The following is an 18,124-nucleotide window of genomic DNA, read 5'->3' on the forward strand; positions in this document are numbered from 1 at the left end:
TTAAAAAACAAAAACAAAAACAAAAAACCCTGTACTTTCTATAGGAATTATGAAAGAAGCCCCTCTGCTAAACCACACATTTCTTTCTAACCTGGGGTTCTGTCGCATGTTAAAGTGACCACCATTTTCTCCAAGAAAAACTTGGTGTAGTCTCCCTTAGAATATATACATATATTCTAATAAAAATATATTTAGATAATATATGTATACTTATATACATATATATTTAGATAATATATGTATATATTATATATAATAAATAAGTTATATTACATATAATGTATATTATATAATAGATATATTTTATATAATAGACTATATATTATTATATCATATATAATAAATACATTGTTATATATTAAAATATATATGCATAATACATATACAATGTGCACATAATAATAAATATGTTATAATACTGATATAATATTAAATATAGTATATATTTAATAATAAACACATATGCACAAATATCTGTGCATGTATGTATGCAGATTATATTTAGCATAAAGTATAAAGAGGAAGTATTAATCATTAATAATTCTAATGGGGTAACCACACTAGAGATTTTTGGCATATTTACCTCTAGTTTTTTATATTTACATTTACACATACATAATTTTTTTTTAGCTTAAGTTTGACTTCTCACTAAATATTTTTATCTGGAAGAAAATACTATTTCTCACTCCACTAGAAATCCTCACTTCAACATTACCTTTAAAGTTTAATTTTTAGGGGCACCTGGGTGGCTCAGTCATTAAGCATCTGCCTTTGGCTCAGGTCATGATCTCAGGGTCCTGGGATCCAGCCCCACATCGGGTTCCCTGCTCCATGGGGAGCCTGCTTCTCCCTCTCCCTTTGTCTCTCTCCCTGCTTGTGCTCTCTCTCGCTATCTCTGTCACTATCTGTCTCTCTCTATCAAATAAAATCTTTATTTTTTTATTTTTATTTTTTTAAAAGATTTTATTTATTTATTTGACAGAGAGAGAGATAGCGAGAGCAGGAACACAAGCAGGGGGAGTGGGAGAGGGAGAAGCAGGCTTCCCGCCGAGCAGGGAGCCCGATGTGGGACTCGATCCCAGGACCCTGGGATCATGACCTGAGCCGAAGGCAGACGCTTAACAACTGAGCCACCCAGGCGCCCTCAAATAAAATCTTTAAAAAAAATAAATAAAGTTTAATTTTTAGAATAAATTATAGAATATATACTTATTTTAGAATATACACTTATTTAGACAACAAAGATCATAAACAAGGAAAATCAAATTGCCATAAATCTCCTCATCCAGACAAGCACCATTAATAGTTATATATAAACATTAATATCTGATATCCAGTAACTTAGCCAAACCTCCTTCTGTATCACCTGGGTCTAACTTCAAACCTTCAGCAGAATCCAAAAGACCTTGCATTTATCCCAGAGCCTCAATGAAAATCAAAAGGTAGAAAGCCAAGTAAGTCTCCAGCGCTAACAATCTCTAGCCCATGCTAAACTGACTGAGAACATGGGTAAATTCGTCTGCTGCTCCTGAGTGAAAGGGTGAGGACTCACAGCACACGCGGCACAGAGGATTTCCCCCACATATGTAGAATCGTAGTGTAAATATTATCTTGCATCCTGCTTCTCCCTCATTCAACAACATATCATGAACAGTTGATGTCATGGCATCATAATTCTTCTAAAACATGTTTTTTAATAGTTGCATAATATTTCATCCCAAAGATAAAACAATAATTGATTTAGCCTCTTCCACTGGTGAACATTCAGATGTTTGTAAATTTTTACTATTTTTATAATCATAAGCATCTTTAGGCATTATTTCCAAATATTCAACAGAGGTGGACTTGCTTGGTCAAGCTATATGCATGCAGTAAGGATCTTGATGCATATTTCCAAGATTACTTAGAGCAAAGTCAACTTCTCACCTTGGTCTAGCTAAGGTATTATCACTTAACAATAAAGCTTAGTTAATAGAATAAACAAAGCCATTCTATCTTGTTATAACTTGAATTTCTTTGATAACTAAAGAGGTTGAACATATTTTCATATGTTTATTATTCATTCCTACTTCTTTTGTGAACTGCCTTCCTTTATCTTTTATTTATTAATCTGCAAGGGCTCATTATGCATTGAGGTTACTAACCTTTTGTCATATATGATGCAAATATTTTCCTCAGTTTTTCATTTGTCTTTTAATTTTCTATAGTGTAGTGTATTCTTTCTCCCTGTTTTATTCCTAGAAAGACCCCCCACACACTAGGATCCCATGACCCTTTCTAAAGTATGAGGAAAAACCCCTCAGCAGTCTGGGTTTATAATTACTATGTCCGGTAGCGTAGCCACACCCCTCAGGGCCCTTTGCCCCGCAATACTTAACTGTGTATTTCCTTAGAATAGTAACAGTGCAGTTTTAATTTTATAAATGACATTGATATAACATTTTTATTTTTATTTTAGGATTTTATTTATTTATTAGACAGAGAGATAGCGAAAGAGGGAACGCAAGCAGGGGAAGGGGGAGGAGAAGCAGGCTTCCCGCGGAGCAGGGAGCCCGATGCGGGGGGAGGGGGGGCCCATGCGGGGCTCGACGCGGGGCTCGACGCGGGGCTCGACGCGGGGCTCGACGTGGGGCTCGATGCGATCCCACGACTCTGGGATCATGACCTGAGCCGAAGGCAGACGCTTAATGACTGAGCCATCCAGGCGCCCCTGATGTAACACTTTTATCCCATGTACCTACTCCCTGTGTTTATATAGCCCACAAACTAAGAATGATTTATATATATATATATTGTTGTTGTTGTTGTTGTTGTTAAAGATTTTAAGTACTCTCTACACCAGTGTTGGGGCTTGAACTCACCCCCCCCCCCCCCCCCCCCCCCGAGATCAAGAGTTGTATACTTTACGAGCTGAGCCAGCCAGGCACCACATGTATTTTTAAATAATTGAAAGAAACTAAAAAAATATTTTGTGACATATGAAAATTATATGAAGTTCAAATGTCAATGTGCAAATGTCAGTTTCTTTATGTGTCAAGTTTTACTGGAACACAGCCCTGCCTGTTTGCTCCTGTACTGTCGGGCAGTTTTTGTGCTGTCGTGATAAGACCGTCTGGCCTGCAAAACCTAAAATATTTACTATATGACCCTTTACAGAAAAGGTTTGCTGACCCCTGACTTAGGCCGGTGTTCTGTCACCATTTTCCACATCTCTCATCTTCTACCCATCCTCAAATGTTGGGTTCCAATCCCAGCCTTCAGTCAAGCTGCCTCTTTAACAAATTCAGCCCCAATCAGCACCACAGGCTTGATCTTGTTTCCTGGTCTAAAATAATTCAGCTCACACTCACCCAATCTTTATTGACTCCTGCTATAAGCCACGCATAATTATAGGTACTTACGATAGAACAATGAACCAGACACACTCCCAACCTTTTTGGTAAGTTTTTATCCTACTAGACGAGGTAAGAAAACATTATGATAATACAGAGCGAGAAGGTGATGGTGATATTTACACAAGATTTTACATTAGCTGGAGGGACATCTAATGTAGCGAGGCGTAGGGGGAAGGCGCCGGCAATGTTAAGTGTGTGCAGTTTGAACAGAGTTCTGAAAAAAGCGAGGGAGGGTGTCAGGAGGGAGAAGTGTGGCCCCCCCACCCTCAGGCCCGGGGAACAGTGTGGAGGAGGGAACAGAGGCGAGAGATGTCCGCTCTCCTGGGAGTTCTGTGGTGGGACTGGGCCAACTATGGTAGGTTTATAGAATGATAGAAGCAGATAGAACCTTAAAGGCCATCCAGCTCATCCCCTCCCTTTACAGATGAAACAACCAAGGCCCAGAGCCATGAAATGACTTGTCACAGGTCTAAGGCTTTGGAAAGTTAGAATGGAAATTAAGATGTACTGCCTCTCACTGACTTCACTATTCTTTTCCCTAAATCATGACATTTTGGGCCTGTATTAGTGAATATTTAAAGTCCTACTTGCTGGCTATTAAATGAAACACAAAATGAAAGTAGTGCTATAAATACCGAGATTCAGTAGACTGTGGTTCCAAATCTATTACTAACCTACTGGAGGACCTCCAGCCAGTTACTTCTTGTCTCAGGTCTCAGTTTCCTTATGTGTAAACGAGCTGGGCTAGTTTGTTGTTAGTATCCCTTCCCCCTCTAAGATTATTCTATAAATATATTGCTATTTCTTTTTTCTTTTTTAAGATTATTTATTTGTCAGAGAGAGAGGCACAAGCAGGGGGAGCAGAGGGAGAGGGAGAAGCAGACTCCCCACTGAGCAGGGAGCCTGACTCAGGGCTCCATCCCAGGACTCTGGGATCATGACCTGAGCCTAAGGCAGACGCTTAACAGACTGAGCCACCCAGGAGCCCCTGTATTTCTATTTCTAAAATATTTTACCATGTGCTCTTTGGTTTAATCACGCCTTGCTTTTCATTTCCTTCTGCAAGCAATGAAACAAAGCTTCTAAGTCTTTCTATTCCTTCACATCCTCAATGAACTAAATCGCTAATGTGTAACTGAAGAGTGCACCGGGACAGCAAGGAGAGGGAAATCAGCGTGCGCTGGAGATGTCCCGGAGAAGGTGAGATCTGAACTGTCGTCTGGAAGGGGTGAGGGCTTGGCCAGCAAGACAGCGGGGTGTTCCAAGAAGAAGGAAACATGAGCAGGGTCTGGGAGTTCTGGCCACACATGGGCCTGGCAGGAACCACGCTGCTGGGGCGGGGGCTGGATGGGGACCCAGGGAGGAAGGGGGGACCCCGGATGGAGGAGATGCTCATCCTACAGGCTACAGTGTGGACTCCGATGCAGGAGCCCAGGAGAAGGGGCAGGAGATGTATTTGGCCAGCAGGGCAGGCAACTCTCCAGGAGCCTGTTTCCTTAAGCACAGAATAGGCCCTGAGGGCTCGGACTTAAGAAAAGATGTTCTTGGTTCTACATCCTTCTTCTGTTTCAATTAGGTGTTCTATAATTACACAATCAATTCTCAGATCGTGAACACTACAGACTCGTGCAATGATCATGTTGAAACCAATGATATTTTAAGCATTAAAAAAGAATCTGATGAATAGAAACACTTCCCTGGTTTTAGGAGGTTCACAGGTGAAAGTGTTGCTCACTTGCCCCTTCTCTCATTGGTTCCTTCCTTTCTCCTTTTGTGTCTCACTTTCTTTTTTTTTTTTTTTTTAAAGATTTTATTTATTTGACAGAGAAAGAGAGAGCACAAGTAGGCAGAGTGGCAGGCAGAGGGAGAGGGAGAAGCAGGCTCTCTGCTGAGCAGGGAGCTGGACGTGGGGCTCGATCCCAGGACCCCAGGATCATGACCTGAGCCAAAGGCAGCTGCTTAACCGACTGAGCCACCCAGGCGCCCCTGTGTCTCACTTTCTATCCTTGTGATGGTTGGACTTGGTCTTATATTTCTAATTTTTTTTTACATGCCAAACTACTTCAAATGCTTTTTTGGAAGTGGGTAGGATATAAATAAATTATTAAGCTTTCCCTAGATCTATTTTCTTCAATATCTCATTATACTAATAATCACAAAATAACTCTTCATAGATAGAGCCCTTTTGGACAGAGGACCTGAAGTCCTTGGTAAACCCATGTTATTAAACCTAATTCAAGTTAATTTACATTTGTATAACATTTTAAGGATCAAAAAGGTGGAGTTCTTCCTTGCTGTGCCTTATTTTATTTGAGCCCCAACCAGTGAGCTCTTCCATCCTGATCGAATTACATCAGAAATCATTGTGTGAGCAAGAGTTTGTTCCCATCATTACTCTTGTCTCACCGAGGAGGAAGCAGCCCGTGTGCGGGAGGACTGGCTCAGGGGAGCCCATGGTACGGGTTTCTTCCCAGCTCCACTACCACTAAATGACTTCATCTCGGCAGCGCGACACTGGCCACGGTGGGAGTACTTACACCCACGAAGTCAGCAGCTACTCTAAGTCATGAACCGCGCCCCGCCCCCCCACCCCCGCCGTCCCTTGAGAGCCAGTTTGGAAGCGTTTGCCAGCAGACCACTGAAATTACAACTCAAACTAGTGAAAAGACTCGGCTGAGGTTAAACTGCAGACTAAGAGGTCAACGCCAGTATTGTGCACCTGAAACTAACATAACACTGTATATTAACTATGGTGGAATTAAAAAAAAAAGAGGTCAACTCCAGGTTCTAAGAAGAGAAACCATTAGGGAAACTCATGAGTCAAGGACAAGAGAGGAGCCAATTTCTGGCTCCGCAGCAGAGCTCTGGGGCAGGGTGAGCGGAGGCGAGCAGGCTGGAGACAGGAGACGACATCAAGCCCTCACCTGTTTGTGCCTGGGAATTAAGGAACCTGGCCTTGAACCTCAGCACACCTACCGTCCAAACACAGCAAGACAGTGAGCGAGAGGTTCCCCCGACACCATGGAGATTCCTGGGATAGTGCAGGAGGGAACTATTGGAAAAACCATCGTCACTTCAACACGCAGGAGAGAATTGTGCTGCAGTAATTCTCAGCAGAGTACCCAAGGAACTAATCTTCAGTGAAGAAAAACACGCTGAAATGATCAATGTGCTCTCAGCTGGGTTACGTAGAAGCAGAAGTGGATTTAGTACAAAAATTCTCATGGGTGAAAAACATGACTATTTAATATTCCAGAAATGTTTAGAAGAGCCTGCTGCCTTTTCTGTACCCGTTTTCATCTTTATGGGCCCAGAAGGTAATCTATTATTCTACTAATTGATCCCTTTACTCCCAAGAGAAATGGGGAGGGGCCAAGGGTGGGCTGCTCCAAGATGGGTCCGTTTGGCATAAAGATTATTTTGAGTTCAGGGGGCGCCTGGGTGGCTCACTCGTTAAGCGTCTGCCTTTGGCTCAGGTCGTGATCCCAGGGTCCTGAGATTGAGCCCCACATCGGGCTCCCTGCTCAGTGGGAAGCCTCCTTCTCCTTCTCCCACTCCCCCTGCTTGTGTTCCCTGTCTCGCTGTGTCTCTCTCTGTCAAATAAATAAATAAAATCTTAAAGAAAAAAAAAGGTTATTTTGAGTTAAAAGTATAAAAACCCAGCAGATGCAGGAAAAGCTGTCTGCCTCCCCTATAATTGACTAAATTTAAGTTGAAAAGCAGAGCCTGCAACAGGAAGACAGCTATTAACGGAGACTCTCTACTTAAGGAACCTATCTGCATAACAGGGCAACCTTGGTTTTCCAAACATCTTTCACCTTCTTGCTAAGCAGCTTTTCTCCCCTTTGTGTCCTTAGACCCTCCCCCTCTCCTTAGCTCACAGAAGCTTCCTGTGGCCTCACTGTCTTTGGAATCGCTTGTCTGTGTGGATTCCTCAGACACAGGCTATTAAATTGGATTTTCTCCTGTCTGTCTTGTGTCAAGTTAATTCTAAGGCAAGCAAGAAGGACCATAGGGCACAGGAGGGTCTTCCTCCCCAACAAATGTATTGACTATGATGCAGGTGTAATTCTATGACATACTGTTCACTGTTTCTAACACTCCTTTGCTCTAAGTCTACGGCCTCAATAAGATGTTGTCTTTGTGATTTAGACCATTCGACCAACCAAGACCAGAAAAAGTATACAGCTTCAGGTCACTTATGTGTATCAAGGACTTTAGCTACTGGCTTTTAAGAAGTGTTAGTATAAGAATATCTCAATGTGGAAAAAATACTCAACCAACAGTCCGCTTTTAAAAATATCCACTATAAATTCCAGACAGACTTAAAACTGCCTTTCAGAATTGGTTTGAGTGGGATTTGAACCACAAATACTCTACAATGAGCACTTAGTAATATTAACTATTAAGAAAAGGGACACAGAGAATGATATTCTATCAGCACAACCAAACTTAATTTTAAGTACATTTCTAACACAAATGACTGCGTCTGGGCCAGGCACGTAGCCCCCGTACCATAGCCAATAACTATTTTCTGAACATTTCCCTGCTCTATAATTGTCTTCTCCTCTGTACCACCCCATCCCAGGACCCAAGTCCTTTTGCTCAGTTTAGATAGCTCTGGCAAGCTGGTGCCTGCTGTCTTTTAAACTCCAAGCAACAAGCAGACAACACTCCAGATTGTCCCTACACAAATGCCCCTCATTCACTCCATTTGGCTATGGCGACCTGTCGACCTGAGTAGAAGGAGGTGAAGTGAGAGGCAGCCCCTGGGAACTTGCGCAGAGCCCCGTAGGGCCCAGTGTGTGTGTGGGGTGGGGGTGGGGGTGTAGGTTGAAGCCTATGTCAGATCTGCAGGTGGGGAGGGGAGAAGAAATGCTGAGCGATCCACCGTCACGGAGTGGTACCGAGGCACTGTCACTGGGGTTGTCTGAGCCCGGGCAGCATGGAGGGGAAACCCGTGCCAGCCTCCCTCCCACCCCCTCCCCCAGTGAGGCTCCCACTATCAGCTCTGCTGGGCCAAGGAGGGTTGCAGCAAACAGGGCCTGCCTCTAAGATTGTCCCCTCCCCTGTGGGGCCCCCAGTGAGGGTAAGATGAGCACATCAGAGAAGCCCTCGTGTGTTGATGTGGAAGGAGATGACCACTAAGGGGGGGGGGGTGGCTCCCCAGGGCAGAGGAGAAGAGAAAGGAACAAGATGGGTTCTGAGAATGGCCTGCGGGTGAGGGCCTCTGTGTGCGTCAGTCCCCTTCAGCTTCCAGTTCTGGGCAGACTGACAATGGTTTCACCCAACCGCCGAGGGCCTGGAATTGAGGGAGGGTGCCGAAGGCTGCCAAACCACAGAGGCGAGAGCTGCAGGAAAGGGGCTAGTGTGCCTCCAGTGTCCACTTTGGGGCCTTGATGGCTTCGAGGGAGAAGTACACAGGGGCCTTTGTACTGTGGGCGAAGCTTCTTGGAATGAAAGTTTGAGCATTTGATGAATGTGGGAAGCGTTCAGCAAAAATTCAACTTGACTGGCAGTTAATACGCACTTACTCTGTGCAAGGCATTGTGGGAGGTTCTTCAAGGGAACTGGAGGTGTGCAGGATGGGGTCTCCACCCTCAAGAGGCCTCAGGACTCTCAAGAGTAGGGAAAACACATCCACAGACGATTTCTACAGTGACAAAAGCCCACTGACTGTTCCTGACATGTCACTTGTTGGGCTGGGCCCGCTGGTGAGAAGGAGGAGGATTCTGGCCTCTGGGGCCTTCAAGTCCCATCCATTCAGCGGCTCATCTGGATATTCCATTTGGATATTCCATTTCACACGTGCTCAGCTTAAGGCTGATGTGACACATTTGAGTGGAGACACTCAAGTTTGGAGCCCAGAATCTAGACTAGAAATAGAAATCAGGTACTAAAGGCAATGGATGGGATCACCAAGGAGCAAGGGTAGAGAGAAAAGAAACCCAGAAGGATCTGTGTGGGGTGGGAGGGGGCTGGCGGGCAGTGAGGGAGAAAGAGGCAGCCAAGGAGTGCTGCATTATTTTAATGGGTGATGCTGTATGAACAGAAAATCCATTCGAAGATGTGAAAAGAAACAAGCAAGTCCTTTTAGAGCGATGATGGATGCAGCATGAAGACCCCCTCTGCTGGCTCTTCATGTGAGAGGGGCTTTCTGCAGCCTGGGGTGGGCACGAGGATGATGGCTGGCCATCCACCAAAAGAATTATGTCTTTTGTAGAGGAGTCAAACAAATTGGAAGCCCTTAAATTTGAATTACTGAATGACTGAGAGAACACATAATTTTCCACATGTAAAGTGTGGGTTTTAAATTCAAACTACAGGTTGTTCCCTTCTTTCTTAGGAGGTTAGGATAAGCAATACCATTAAGCAGTAAGCATTTATGCCTCTGAGCACCAGTTGCTCAATGGGTTTACTGGCAAAAATCCACAAAGTTGAAATTACAAGCTTTCTAATAAATTCTGGGTGATTTGTGATTTCTTTTAACATGCTCATTTGGTGGGCGCCTGGGTGGCTCAGTCGGTTAAGCGTCTGCCTTGGGCTCAGGTCATGATCTCCAGGTCCTGGGATGGAGCCCCGAATCACATTGGGTTCCCTGCTCAGCGGGAAGTCAGCTTCTCCCTCTGCCTCTCCCCCCACTTGTGCTCTCTCTCTCTCTCTCTGGTGCTCTCTCTCTCAAATAAATAAATAAATAAAAATCTTTAAAAACATACTCATTTGACTCCTGGACTGACTTTAGCAGGGACAACTTTGTTTAATGAGGAATAGATCACCAGAACAAGCTAGGGGAAAAAATACTTACAGTGTAGGAAATGAGGTAGCAAAAGCATTTAGAGGCGATTTTACCTTTCTTTCTTTCTTTTGCCATCCTTGGACAAGAGCCAAGAATTGTTCTACCATGGCACTTGAAAGATTAAAAGTAAAAGACACAAGGTAGTAAAACTGATGTTTACTGAGGCTTCCTAGGGGTAACTCATCAGTTTATGTTTATAACTTTTCAACCTGCCACTTTCATCTTTAACACTGATGATTCCTGAGGTATTTTGAACATAAGAATGACTTTTAATGAGAATGATGTAGGAAATACGTTAGGGTTCCAAGCTGATGGCCAAGAAAGATTCTTGAGACATCTTTGGTGCAAAAAGATGGTTTTATGAAATCCTGGGGACAGGACCCATGGGCAGAAGGAGCTGCACTGGGGTCATGAAGAGCGGCCCGTTATATACTTTCAAGCTGCAAGGGGGTTAGGGATAGCGTAAGCCTGCCAAGTATTTTGGAAACAAGGTTTCCAGGATACTGAGGGGGGCTAGGTATTGTTTAGGAAAAGGTCATTTATTACTGGTTAGTAAAAGCTTAGTCATGGGACTCTTCAGGTGTGTATCAGTGGGACCTATGCTTGGGGGATGACTGAGCCACACAGACGCCCCTGACTTAGCTTTTTTTTTTCTGATAGTCATATAGTATCTCCTAAGTCTAGTCCTCCAATCTTCCCTTTGGATTTCATTACCTCCTTCGTGGAACTTTGGGGTTGGTTTTTGTTTTGGCAATATCAGAAGGGATAATGATCCCTTTACAGTAGGAGAGAACTTTGGTGCCCTCTATTGGTGATTTCTTCGAACTGCAGGCCTCCTCTTTGGTTCATGGAATCTGTTTAGTGCGTTCCACTAGAATTTATTTTTTTAAAAAGTGATAATGTAGATTGCATATAGTAAGTGTAAATATTTATTGGTGAAACTTTATTTCCATTATGTATATATGAATGCAGGATCCAGATGATTTTCCGTTTAGCAACATTTAGCACCAGTGGGCTATAGCCAGTAGGACAGGATTAGGGTGAGGGGAGTGAGGCAGGACTGAATGAGTACAGGGTTGGATCCTATCTCTATTCATAATTTTGAAATTTGGTTTGTCATGGATTTTGTGCATTAATTTTAATTTTTTTATTTTTTAAAGATTTTATTTATTTATTTGACTGATACAGGAAGAGGGAATACAAGCAGGGGGAGTGGGAGAGGGAGAAGCAGGCTTCCCGTTGAGCAGGGTGCCCGATGCGGGGCTCTATCCCAGGACGCTGGGATCATGACCTGAGCCAAAGGCAGACGCTTAAGGACTGAGCCACCCAGGCGCCCCTGAACTAGGCCTTTGAAATAGTTCCTTTTTAGAAGAAATAACCATCTGAAGTTTTAGGGAATTTGTATTCTCTTTCATTTGTCAAAAGATATTACTTAGTCCTTGAATTCAAACCTGTGCAAATAAATTGAGATGCCACATAAATATATGCATACCTGCACGCACACGCGCATAAGTAAAATACACGCACATGCGCATAAAGTAAAACAATGCACGCACGCACACGCGCATAAAGTAAAATGCACGCATACATACATGCATAATGTAAAATACACACGCACACGCGCATAAAGTAAAACAATGCACGCACACACACACGTGTAAAGTAAAACGCACACATACATGCGCGCATAAAGTAAAATAAGATGGCTTCCTTTGCCTTTGCCTCCTCCCGCTCCTCCTTCCCCGCGTTTACTGCCTCGGGGCCCCTCTGCTCCTCTCTGGTACTGGAGGCTCACTGTCCCCACAGCGGCCACCTTCCTTAGGCTCAGAGCGCTCCCGCCTCTGCAGTCCCGCCGCTTCCTCCAGCCTCACCTGCCCCCCTGGACTGCTCCACCTGCTGTCTCTCCCGCACCTCCCTCCCGCCCCACACCAGCCCAAACCCAGACACGCTCCCTCCTCACTCCGAACTCAGGAAACCAGTTTCCCCTCCGCTGTGTCGCTAATGCTGGAGACTAGATTTCCCTCTCCTCCTTTCCTCCCATCCCAGGCCACTCAGCAGGTAGCGCTGGGTTTGTTTTTCTCGAAAGGGTCTTCCTTACCCCTGACCTCCCTCCTCACTTCCACCACCCTAGACTAGGCCCTCCTCACCTCATTCTGCTTCAGCGTGAGGCCCCGAGGGAGCCGGGGGGCCCTATCTCCAGGCTTCCCGCATCCATCCTGCGTGCCACCACCAGATTAGTCCCTTTCCCGCAACGCTTAGTCCATATTGACAAGGCAGTTATCATTAAAAACAAAAACTGAAACTTGGGTGACCTCTTGCTGCCCTCGGCACACACTGACTCCTCTGCCCCATTTTCAGGGTTCCCCGTAAGCAGGCCCCATCTCCCTGCTTTCAAATACATGCTTGTATCTCAAATATTTGCCATAATGCAATTCTTTCCTGGCCTTTCCTGTGAGAACCGCAGAGAACTCTCAGCACATAATAACTCCGTCCAAACCCCCGCACTAAGACTTAACCCTACCATGGCTTCTGGAAGCCCAGAGCTGCATCCTTGTGATGAGCCAGACCCCCTTTGAGTACCTATCTGAAAAAAACTCAAGGAATGTATTGTTTGTTCCAACCAAGACCTGAAGATAGATCCCTGAACAGGCCTCTTTCTTGGAGCTTTTCCTAAAATAAGCTTATAATTGTGAATTTTTCCTCTGTTCCTTTGAGATATATACATATCTCCTACAACCCAGGAGTGTCTTTCTCAAAGACCTTAAAGCCATTCCTCTGAAATGCAGTCATCAGGAAGGACAGGACCTCTGTCTGCCGGTCCCTGTGGGAGGACAGGATCCTAACTTCATGATTGCCAGCCAGCAGACGCAGCAGGGCTAATCATCATTACACTGACCCACACATACCCATTTCTTGAAAGTTTTCATTTCCCTGCCTCTGCTTGGGCCCCCACCCATGCCCCCTCCTTACTCTCTCAGCCTCCCTTTAAAAACACCAGTCAGGGGGCCCCTGCGTGGCACAGTGGGTTGAGTGGCTGGCTGTTGGTTTCAGGTCATGATCTCGGGGTCATGGGATCGAGCCTCGGGAGTCTGCTTGAGGATTCTCTCTCTCTCTCTCCCTCTGCCCCTCCCCCCACTCGCACTCTCCCTCTCTCTCTCAAATAAATAAATTAAAAAGAATATGAAAACACTCATCTCTGCACAAATCGGAATAGGCTCAGCTCGTTCCCCTAATGACAGTAGTTACTGGATAAAATCTGTTCCTACCGCTTTAACTAAGGTCTCACTTTATCTTGGACACTGGCAACCATGATCACACCTCCTCCCGAGACCACCTGGATCCCGCTGATCCGCAGGCTCTTCTGAAATCCTGTGACTCATCCAAGCAGCTCGGATCTCTGTTCCCAGGGACAACACACCCCCCTCCCCCGCCCCGCGGCTGGGGACTGTTGTTGGGATGGCCCAGTTCCAGCTGACCGGCTGTCTGAACCTGACCCTGAGGTGCCGGTTTTTGTTTTGAATCCAACTGGTTGTCTCCAATACTTTGAGATGGAAGACACTATTACTTTATTATTTTCCTTTGTGCCTAGTATAAGTACTTACAGAGAAAATACTCAAATACTTACAAGAGGAATTGAAATACTGGAAACTGTGGTGGTTAAATGTAAATTAAAATGCAGACCTCATCACCTTAATTACACTTTCAATGAATACGGTTGGTTCTGCCTGTATTTTAGGATCAAAAAGTAGACTCAACAAAGAAATGAGTTACCAGCAGGGGTGAGGTGGGATAAATGAGAGGTGACTGCAGCAAACTAGCTTAGTCCAGAAAACGCCAATGAACTCTCTTGTGAAGAAGTAGTTTTTGAATAGTTGTGAAGCACAGCTCCCAGACTTGGGGTGGGGTCTACCACCTACTTCTCAATATTCCTTTACTCTCCTCTTCTCTTCTTTATCCCTCTGACCACTCTCGCCTATTTAAAAAAAAATCTGTCTCCAGTGCAAACACAAACTCAAGTTATATTCCGAATATTTGCATATTTCCCTCTAAACCGTTCGTTGTCCTGTTCTCGCCTATGGTCTTTCCTGTTTCCTATTTCCAGCAGACTCTGAAGTCATCTATGATTTTTACATCCCCTCAGTAACAATACATGGGCATTCACCCCCGATCTGCAGATGAAGTCACCGAATCAGAGTGCAGGGAGGGTGGCCCAAGGTTACACAACAACCGTGGCCCCAAGCGGGGGCAGCCCTGGGGCTTGCAGCCTGTGGCCTGGTCCCCGAGCCGCGCAGCGTGCACATAAAGGAAGCTGCAAGCACAGCGTTCTGGTGGGGATGGTTCCTGAGCTCACGGGCATTATCTGGCTCCTCTGTTTCCTGCCAGGCCCAGCATTATCTTTCTCCAGGTCGGGCAGGCCTGTGGCTTTCTCTGCAGTCAGTCCCCTCCCCTGCCCTTTGAAGGCGGAAGATGGAAGATGGGCTTTAGATGAGCTTCAAGGCTCTGTGTGAACCAGAAGAGTGGGTGTCGATGGCATGTGCGTGGTACCCATCAGCAAAGCCAGGGCTGGTGGGCAACACTGTTTGGTTGTAATTCATGAATTCAGATCATGGAGGTGCATTTTGCAATTGGGCAATGCCGCCTAGTGACTATGTTCAATTTGGAGGAGTTGGGGTGTTCTTTTGTTTTAAGAGAAAAGCTGTCACCAGCTAGACCCCAAGACCCAACCTTTACTGCCCACCTGCTTGCACTCACCAACATTTGTCCCACATTTATCCTTAAGCTCTTCCTTCTAACTAATCTCTTAACAAGGGCAAATGCAAAGGGAAACTGCCCTCCAGGGATAGTGACTGCTTTGACAAGACCCCCAGTGAGCCCAGACCACGCAGACCAGTTTGAGCTTAACTCCTGACTTGGGCCTGTGCAGATGGACGATGGCATGACCTCTAGAATGACCAACAACTACCTTTATTTCATTATAATATTAAAATCTCCACCCAAAGAGGAGCACAAGTCTCATTTACATAACGTACAGTGTATGTATAGGCATGTTTCCTTTGTGGCCCATGCGTGACGTTATGCCCACCTCTACCTAAGATGAAAAGGCATCCCTATCTAAATATCCATTTTACCCTAAATAAAAGGAACCCATCCACCCTTGCTCAGGAGTCATGGCTTTGGAAGCTATTCCTCATGATCTCATTTGTTGCAAATCAAGTTTCCTTTGTGCCACAGCTCAGACCTGGTGCCATTCAGCTCACCAAGGAATGAAGTCACATTGATTCCGTTACAGAGCAGGGTCCCGAGAAAGAGCAGTTCACCTTTCCTAGCATTCCCCTGCTCAGGTCAGTCCTATCAGCGGGGTTTAGTTCTGGTTTATGTAAATGGCGGCTAAACTATTCAAGCTGTTGACGATGGGGGGGTTGGGTTTTAAAACTTCCTAACTACACTGACCTGGGGAGGGTGACCGCAATGGAACTCACGTGAGTTTGCTCCTTGGTGACAGATAGAGACTACACCCTGGGGGAAGTTGTCACACAAAGGAAACTTTATTTCAGCAAATAAGGAGATCATGGGGAATAACTTCCAAAGTCAAGACTGAGCAAGGGTGAGTGGGTTCCTTTCATTTAGGGTTTAGGATGACTATTCGGAAAGGGGAGGTTTCTCATCACCTGCAAGCCTGCACAAGTGTACTTAGAAAACACGCCTCTACATGTATGTGATGGTCTGTTATGAAACTTTTGCTCTCCCTCAGGCGGACTTTAACATTATAATGAGGCAGAGGTAACTGTCAGACTAGGGAAAGGAGTTAAGGCCAGGCTCTGAGAGCTGGTATAAACTGGTTGGGGTCGTGGGCTTTTTATCTTGGGTAAGGAATGCAGGGCCTGCTTACTTTTGAAACAGCACTGGGATTTTTTTTCCCACTGATTTATGGTCTCTGGTTTGGGCTATTTCCTGGTCAGGTAGGCTGTTAGCTTTTGCATTCCTTTGGTTCCGTTAAAATCCTTGACTGCTGAGGTTTTTGCATTTCTTTGTAATTCTGACAGCTCCTAGGAAGTTCTGCCGGAACTGTGCTTGGGCCACAGATCGTGGAAAATAGCTGGGGGCCTAAAATGACTTCTATGTCAGGAAAGCTGTGTCTCAACTTTCTTTTTCTGGGGGCCCCTAACTCTTTCTGCTTTTCCTATTTGCACAGGACTGTTGAATTAGCATAGAAAGTCCTGCATTCTAGGAAACTCCTGCCCTAGTACACAAAAAATCCCAGCTTTATACAACAAGTGCTGAAGGTTGGGGAAAATTTTAAGTCCAGACGGCAGCCCCCAAGTGGCCCAAGAGCAACACTATTTTTAGTGTTGAATGGTTACAGCTTAGATTATCTGTCTTCCAGAGCTGGGGTTGCTGATGTTGGCAGTCATGATTTGCAGTTCACAATAATCCATTATCCATTTGTGTAGGATCTACGTGGTGCAACTGAAGTACGCAACCTCAGTGTGTCCTGTGTGTTGGTGCTAACAGTCTGTCTTTGACTTGGCCCCTGGCCTGACTGCGCTTTGTGTGGCAACAGTGCTAGTTTAATTTTAACGCTGTGAATATTGTGACAATATTTGCTAAGAGTTCAGATAATAAAAGAATGCAATCTTGCTATTTGCAAGACCTATATCGTCTTAAGCTGCTAACTAAAATGTTTTTCTGAGTTCTGTGAGCCACTCTAGTGTATTAATCAAACCCAAGAAAGGGGGGTCATGGCAATCTCCAGTTTATAGCCAGTTGGTCAGAAGCATAAATAATCTGGACTTACATTTGGCATCTGAAATGTGTGGGTAGGGGGGCAGTCTTATGGAATCAAACACTTGTGGGATCTGATTTTATCTCTAGGTTAGACAATATCTGAATTGAGTTAAATTTTAGGAAACCCAGTTGGTGTTGCAGAACTGTTTTGTGTGGGAAAAACCCCAACATTTGATGACTGGATGTGTCAGAAGTGAAACGTTGTGAGAGTAGAGTTTTGAGAGTAGAGGAGAAAAAAATAGTTTCCCTTACAAGAGTCTAGAAGTAGACCCTCATAAATGTAGTCAACTATACTCATCTGATCTTTAACAAAGGAGCAAATGCAATACAATAGAGAAAAGATAGTCTTTTCAACAAATGTGCTGGAACAACTGGGCATCACATGGGTAAAAATGAATCTACATACAGACCTTAAACCCTTCACTAAAATTAACTCAAAATGAGCCACAGACCTAAATGCAAAACACAAAAGTATAGAACTCCGAGAAAATAACAGGAGAAAATCTAGATGACCCTAGGTTTGGTGATGACGTTTTAAATATGCACCCAAAGCAGGGAAGCCTTGTACTTTAGAATTTATCCTGAGGCAAAAGGAAATCCACTGAATAACTTGTATTTTTATGAGATCATCCTGGGGGCTGAGTGGTAAATGGATTGGATAAATCAAGACCAAGGGTAGGGAAACAAGTTTGGCGACCATTGCCAAAGTCTAGATAAGAGAAGGAAGTTCAAGGTAATGGGATAAGTACCTTGGAGCAAGATGGAAAGTTTGGTTTTGAACACATGGAAGTTTCAGAGTCATGGGACCGAAAACATCCAGGGAGCAGTCGGTCTGATGCTTGGAAGAGCATAAGCCAAAAGGCAGTGTGAAGAGGACAGCAGAGGGCCAGGTACAGAGGAGGAAGGGTGGGAGTGAGGCCCGGGAACGGAGCTGGTGTGGAGGAGGAAGTGGTACCTTGTGCTACCGAGTTCAAGGAAGTAATCAAAGGTGTCCTTGGATGGAGCTAACGGATGACTAAGATTCTGAATAAGATCCACATTATGAGATGGGAAAGGAAGGCCTTCTAGTACATTTTGTGGTTATCCGTTTTCCAAATGCAAGTTATGTTTGTTTGTTTTTGTCCCATCTTTACGCCGTTCTCCCCCG

The sequence above is a fragment of the Halichoerus grypus genome, chromosome 1 (genome assembly GCF_964656455.1).
Source record: "Halichoerus grypus chromosome 1, mHalGry1.hap1.1, whole genome shotgun sequence".
Lineage (NCBI taxonomy): Eukaryota > Metazoa > Chordata > Mammalia > Carnivora > Phocidae > Halichoerus > Halichoerus grypus.